The 5,896-nt window shown below is 55.8% G+C and overlaps 1 protein-coding gene across 1 annotated transcript in view; it reads left to right on the top strand.

The window, feature by feature from the left end:
* LOC106806631 (F-box/WD repeat-containing protein 7-like) overlaps positions 1-5,896 on the top strand; it is a 27,089-nt gene that overhangs the window by 5,083 nt on the left and 16,110 nt on the right. The gene's annotated exons all lie outside the window — the stretch shown is intronic.

A 5,896-nucleotide genomic window follows, 5' to 3' on the forward strand; every position in this document is an offset into this window, starting at 1 on the left:
GAGAGAGAGAAAGAGAGGGCGAGGAGACGAGAGAGAGAGAAGAGACGAAGAGAGAGAGAGAGAGAGGAGAGAGAGAGAGAAGAGAGAGAAGAGAGAGAGTGGAGGAGAGAGAGAGAGAGAGAGAGCATTTTTCACTTTTTTTTCACTTATGATTGGAACCAATTTTAATCAATAATCAGTTCATTTAATTTAAAAACAGATAAATGCACACAATGAAGCAATCATTGCTAGCACTAGAAGCTGTTTGCAAAACAGCTGGGCACAACCACACCACCCACACCATAGGTCACACCACCTGGCACACCTCACAACTACACTACACCACACAGCCATGCACACATCCACACTGCCCATACCACACAGCCACACCATAGGTCACACCACCCACACCTCACAATATATACCACACCACACCCCACAACCACACCACACAGCCACGCTCACATCCCACACTCCACAACCACACCACCCACACCATAGGTCACACCACCCACACCTCACAACTACACCACATCAACTCACCTCACAACTACACCACACCACACCCCACCTTGCAACTACACCACACCAGTGACCACACCCCACCTCACAACTACACCACACCCCACCTCACAACTACACCACACCACACCCCACCTCACAACTACACCACACCACACCCACCTCACAACTACACCACACCACCTCACAACTACACCACACCCGGGGGGGGGGTGGGGGGGGGGGGGGGGGGGGGGGGGTGGGGGGGGGGGGGGTGGGGAGCGGGGGAGCCGTGGAAGACGGCGCGGGCGGTGAGGACGGTGGAGAGGCGCGAGCGCGGGCGGTGCAGGCTGCGCTGGGGGGGCGGGCGAGGTGGGGGCGAGAGCGGTGGGGGCGGGTGGGTGGCGGAGGGGGGTGGCAGCGGGCTCGGCGAGGCGGGGCGAGGGCTGCGGGGCAGAGGGGGTGGCGCGCGCAGGCGAGGGGGGTGAGAGGGTGGGGGGGGGCGGGGCGAGCGGCGGGGGGCGGCGGGCGGGGGGGGGGGGGGGGGGGGGGGGTAGGCGAGCGGGGGGGGGGGGAGGGGGCAGGCGCATGCACATGGGGTGAGAGGGGGCAGGCAAGCGCCGCGCGTGGAGGGGAGTACGGCGCGCGAGGCGAGGGAGAGTGTACATATCATTATCTGAGCGCGAGCGCGGCGTGGGTGCGTGCGACGAGGGAGGGTGCGGCATGCGCGCGGCCGGAGGGCGCACGCCAGCACTCGGGGTGGGGGGTGTGACGCGAGTAGTGTGTGTGCGCGAGGCTTGGGTGGGGAGGTGGGGGTGGGGGGGGGGGGGGGCCGGGGCGCGGGGGCGGGGGGGCGAGAGTCGGAGGAGAGAGGTGTGGGGGGCGGGGGGGGGGTAGTCGGCGGCAGGCGGGGTGGGAGGGGGGGGTGGGGGGGGGGGGGGGGGGGGGGTATGTGACGAGACCTGGCCAGGCGCCGAGCCATCACCGATCGTGCAAACTGGTGCTTCCTGCCGTCGTTGGAGTGATGGATGTGTTATCGGCTAGTTTCTCTTCCTTGTCCTACTCGCCACTCGCGCCGGGCTCTGTTAGATCCAGTATACTCGCACAGATGCAGGAACTCTACGTGATGTCCCGGTCTATTGCCGCAAAGCTCCCCTTCAACTCGTGGCATAAGGCCAATAGAACATAAAGAGTCTTATTTATTACGGATACTACTTGATACTGAAAACCGTGAAATAATGTCCAACTAATTTATAAATTCTTATTAGCTTAGTCTTACCTTTGTGTGTGTGGGTGTGGGTGGCGCGCGCGGGTGGGGTTGGGTGGGTGAGGGTTGAAGAGGTGTGGGTAGCGGGAATATTGGGGGGTGGGGGGGGGGGGGGGTGGGGGAGTGTGGAGTGTTGATTATTATTCATTATTATTTCTTTCATTATTATATAGTCTCACTTATTATTTACTCCTGTCTGAATAACATTGACGGTTGACAAAGAATTGTTATTTGTAAAAAAAAAGGCAAAATCACATGGATTATAATTAAAATAACATAATGTAACATTAAACAGAGCAAAGTAACAGCTCTCGTTTTACTGCTGGACTCCCTGATACGACCGTCAGCGTGATGTCCGCGATATTTCTCTGCGAATTCCGCTTTCATTCACCGACTATCTTACGTGGAATGTGATACTTGCTTTTCAGCATTTTAAAAAATCATATTACTGAAGTAATGCCACCGCAATGCGGAGGTTACTTCGCCGGTATCGTGCTGTGGACCCAATTATCGATCTACTGGAGTCCGGTGAACCAAGTGACAATATTTCTCCTTGCATTGCTAAATTCTAATATTCTGCTCGTGTGCTTAAGATTCTCCAATTCTATTTTCTTCTGCCCCTTTCTTACTCTTAACCTTTCCTTTATGATCCTTATCACGGGTGCTGTCATTTTCTTCCAACCTTGTCTATAGTAAGTTATGTTTGTATTACCACAAAAGTGCACTCACGGGTAGTAATGCCACAGCTTGCAGGGATTTACAGATTTAGGAGATAAGCGTACGCACGCCGCAACGTACGGCAAAGAAGCATTCAGTTTTTCACGCTATTTGTGACAAGGAGTAGAGCTACAACGTGTGAAATTCTGCTCAGTGAATTCGACGTGTGTATTGGTTGTGTGTTGTGTGTGTGTGTGTATTGTGATGTGTGATGTGTGTGTGTGTGCTGTGTGTGTGTGTGTGTGATGTGTGTGTGTGTGTGCTCTTGTGTGTGTGTGTGTGTGGTAGTGTGTGTGTGGTGTGTGTGTGTGTGTGTGTGTGTGTGTGTGTGATGTGTGTGTGATGACTGTGTGTGTGGTTGATGTGTGTGTGTGTAGTATTGATTGTGGGGGTGGGGGCCGGTGTAGGGAGGTCTAGGTTACCAGGGGTGGGGGCGGTGTAGGGAGGTCTAGGTTACCGAGGGTGTGGCCGGTGTAGGGAGGTCTAGGTTACCGGGGGTGGGGCCGGTGTAGGGAGGTCTAGGTTACCGAGGGTGGGGCCGGTGGAGGGAGGTCTAGGTTACCGAGGGTGGGGCGAGATTAGGGAGGTTTTACTATGCTATGCTTTACTTACTATGCGTGGGACAGGTGGAACGAGTAACTGTCAACTCGCGGCACCTACCCGGTCTCTTCCATGCCGACGCTGCAGCTGGGAGGACCTTGAGATTCTCCGCGAGGGGCACGACTTCGCGCGCCAGCCGCACAAGCGTGCCATTGTCCCTGCCGAACGCTTGCCGACGACCTTGAGTTGCCGCCGCCGCGTGACTGGGGGAGGGGGGTCGCGCACACGGCGGCTGCATAAGGGGATATTGTTTTACCTCGGCAATGACAGTCACTTACATCGCAGATCTGCCGAGCCGATAAGTGATATAATAACAGGCGGATTTTTGCAGCAAGGGTTTGGGGCGTAGGCGTACGGCGTGGGGCTGCGGGATCTCGGAGCAGGAGAGGGGAGGGGAGGGGAAGAGGAGAGCAGTGTCGTCGTTGCGTCACGCTCGCGGCGAAGAAGATTCTCTCGCTTCGGCTCGAGTTTTCGCATCAGAGATCGAGTTCTCTTGGCTGCATCCGATGTGCCGGCAGGCACCCCCGCCTGCCCTGCCTCCCTACCACTCATCCGTCGGCTCCCACCCCCACGGCTCCCTCGCGCGCTCGGTTCTCCCTGCACCGCATCCATCTGCATCCACGCCCAGCAAGACGGGTTGCGGCAGGGGGAGCGAGAGAGAGAGAGAGAGAGAGAGAGAGAGAGAGAAAGACGCTCGTGCACACGGGCTGCTATAGCCCCACGCGAGGCGCGAAACGCCACGCTCACTCGTCAGGAAGGCGCGACACACGCAGCGTGCGAGCGTGTCGTCGTCTCCTCTCCCGCGCGTGTGTGCTGCGCGTGCCGGCAGTCCGAGGAGGAGAAGCCACGGAGATGACGCTGACGACAGTGATGATGATGATGCGACTAGTGGTGAACGATTACAGAGCGCGCTTATCGTCGTGCGCGGCGTCATCGTCATTGTGTACGGCAGCGTTGTTTTTGTTATTGTTGTCGTTGTTGTTGTTGTTGTTGTAGTTGTTGCCGTTGCTGGTGTTGTTGTTGCTGTCGTTGTCGTTGTTGTTGTTCTCACCATGTGATGTGAAAAGCTGTAAATGATTAGGGAGTGCTTATCACACTGTTGCTATCGTCGTGTGTAGCAGTGTTGTTGTTGTTGTCGGCCTCCTCCTTTTTCTCCTCCTCCTCCTCCTCCTCCTCCAGTGCGTGCGTGCGTGCGCGTGCGTGCGTCCGTGCGTGCGTAGGTGTCTATGTCTGTATGTCCGTATTTGCGCGTGCGTGCGAGCGCGGTCGTGTATGCTCGTGAGTGTGTTTGCATGTGTGTAAACGCACGCATGACCGTCTGTGGGTGACAGACAGAGAGTGTTACGGCCCGCCTCCCCTCTCGCCATGATTGAGTTGACGTGGAGGTCAATTAACGCCGCATACGCCTCAGAGCCGTCGGCCGTGAGCGCACGCACGCACGACAATGGCGGCGCGGGGCGGGCAGTGCCGGCTGCAGCGGTGCGTGAACGACCGACGCAAGCAGGGAGCGGGTAGTAGCAGCAGCAGCAGCTAGCGAGCGACTGATTAGCAGCAGCAGCAGCTAGCGAGCGACTGACTAGCAGCAGCAGCAGTAGTAGTAGCACGGGCAGGCACTGGCTGTCTGCGGGGCCGCACCGCCCCCGTACCGGCAGCACGGCCGCGCCGTGCACCGCCTCGAACCAGGAAGCGTTGACAAAGCAAGGGGCAATATACGCGCAATCGGTCAGTGATGGGGTTGCCGCGAGCTGACCATTGGCTAACTGGCTATTAGAAGGGAGAAAGACAGTTCGAATAGAAAGAAGGGGGCAGAGGTGAAGTACGAGAGAGAAAGAGAGGAGAGCGAGAGAGGAAAGAGATGGAAGCTGAAGGTGAGGGAGAGAGAAGGGGGATGGAATGACAGAGACAGACAGGCAAGTAGGCATGCATGCAGGCAGGTAGACTGACAGACAGGCAGATAGACAGGCAGCAGGCATGCATGCAGGCAGGTAGACTGACAGAGAGGCAGGCAGGCAAGCAGGCAGTCAGATAGACAGGCAGCAGGCAGACAGATAGACAGGCAGCAGGCAGACAGACAGACATTCTGACAGACAATGGAGACAGATGAGAAGAGGATTCAGCACGTTCAAACAGCAGTAGGTTGAAGTGGTTGATTAAGCGTACATTGGTGCGACAGTGGTTGGCAGAGGATAAGGATAATATAAGTAGGGCTTGATGTTCACTGATACTGATAGTACTAACCATTATCCCCCCCCCCCCACCACCACCACCCTACCTAGCCATTGTTGCCATGATTAGTAAAGATTTCTCCGGTACCGCGGGCCGTAAATCAGTATATCCTGAAAGCTGTTCGTTCGGGTCGTGTTTCTTTTATAATTTTTTTATATTTTAACTTGGGTGTGAATAAGGGAACCTTGTGGGTAAAACATTGTGTCTGCGTGAAGTAATTACCCATCCTAAATAGCCTTGCATAAATTTGTGAAAATCTGTCTGCTTCTCCATTTTGCTCAAACTATGTGCTCTCTCTCTTCTCTCTTCTCTCTCTCTCTCTCTATCTCTCACACTCTCTCTCTCTCTCTCTCTCTCTCTCTCTCGCTCGCTCTCTTGCTCTCTCTTTTCTCTCTCTCTCTCTCTCTCTCTCGCTCGCTCTCTTGCTCTCTCTTTTCTCTCTCTCTCTTTCTCACTCTGCCACTCTCTTTCACGCTCTCACCCTGTCTTTCTATTTCTCCATCCCTTGCTCGCTCCTTTCCCTCTCCCCTCCTCACTCTCTAACACACGAGGCATATCCACACATTTCCCACGGTGCGCGATGGCACCGCAATGTTAGAAAATACC

Source organism: Priapulus caudatus, unplaced genomic scaffold (assembly GCF_000485595.1).
Source record: "Priapulus caudatus unplaced genomic scaffold, Priapulus_caudatus-5.0.1 Scaffold170, whole genome shotgun sequence".
Lineage (NCBI taxonomy): Eukaryota > Metazoa > Priapulida > Priapulimorpha > Priapulimorphida > Priapulidae > Priapulus > Priapulus caudatus.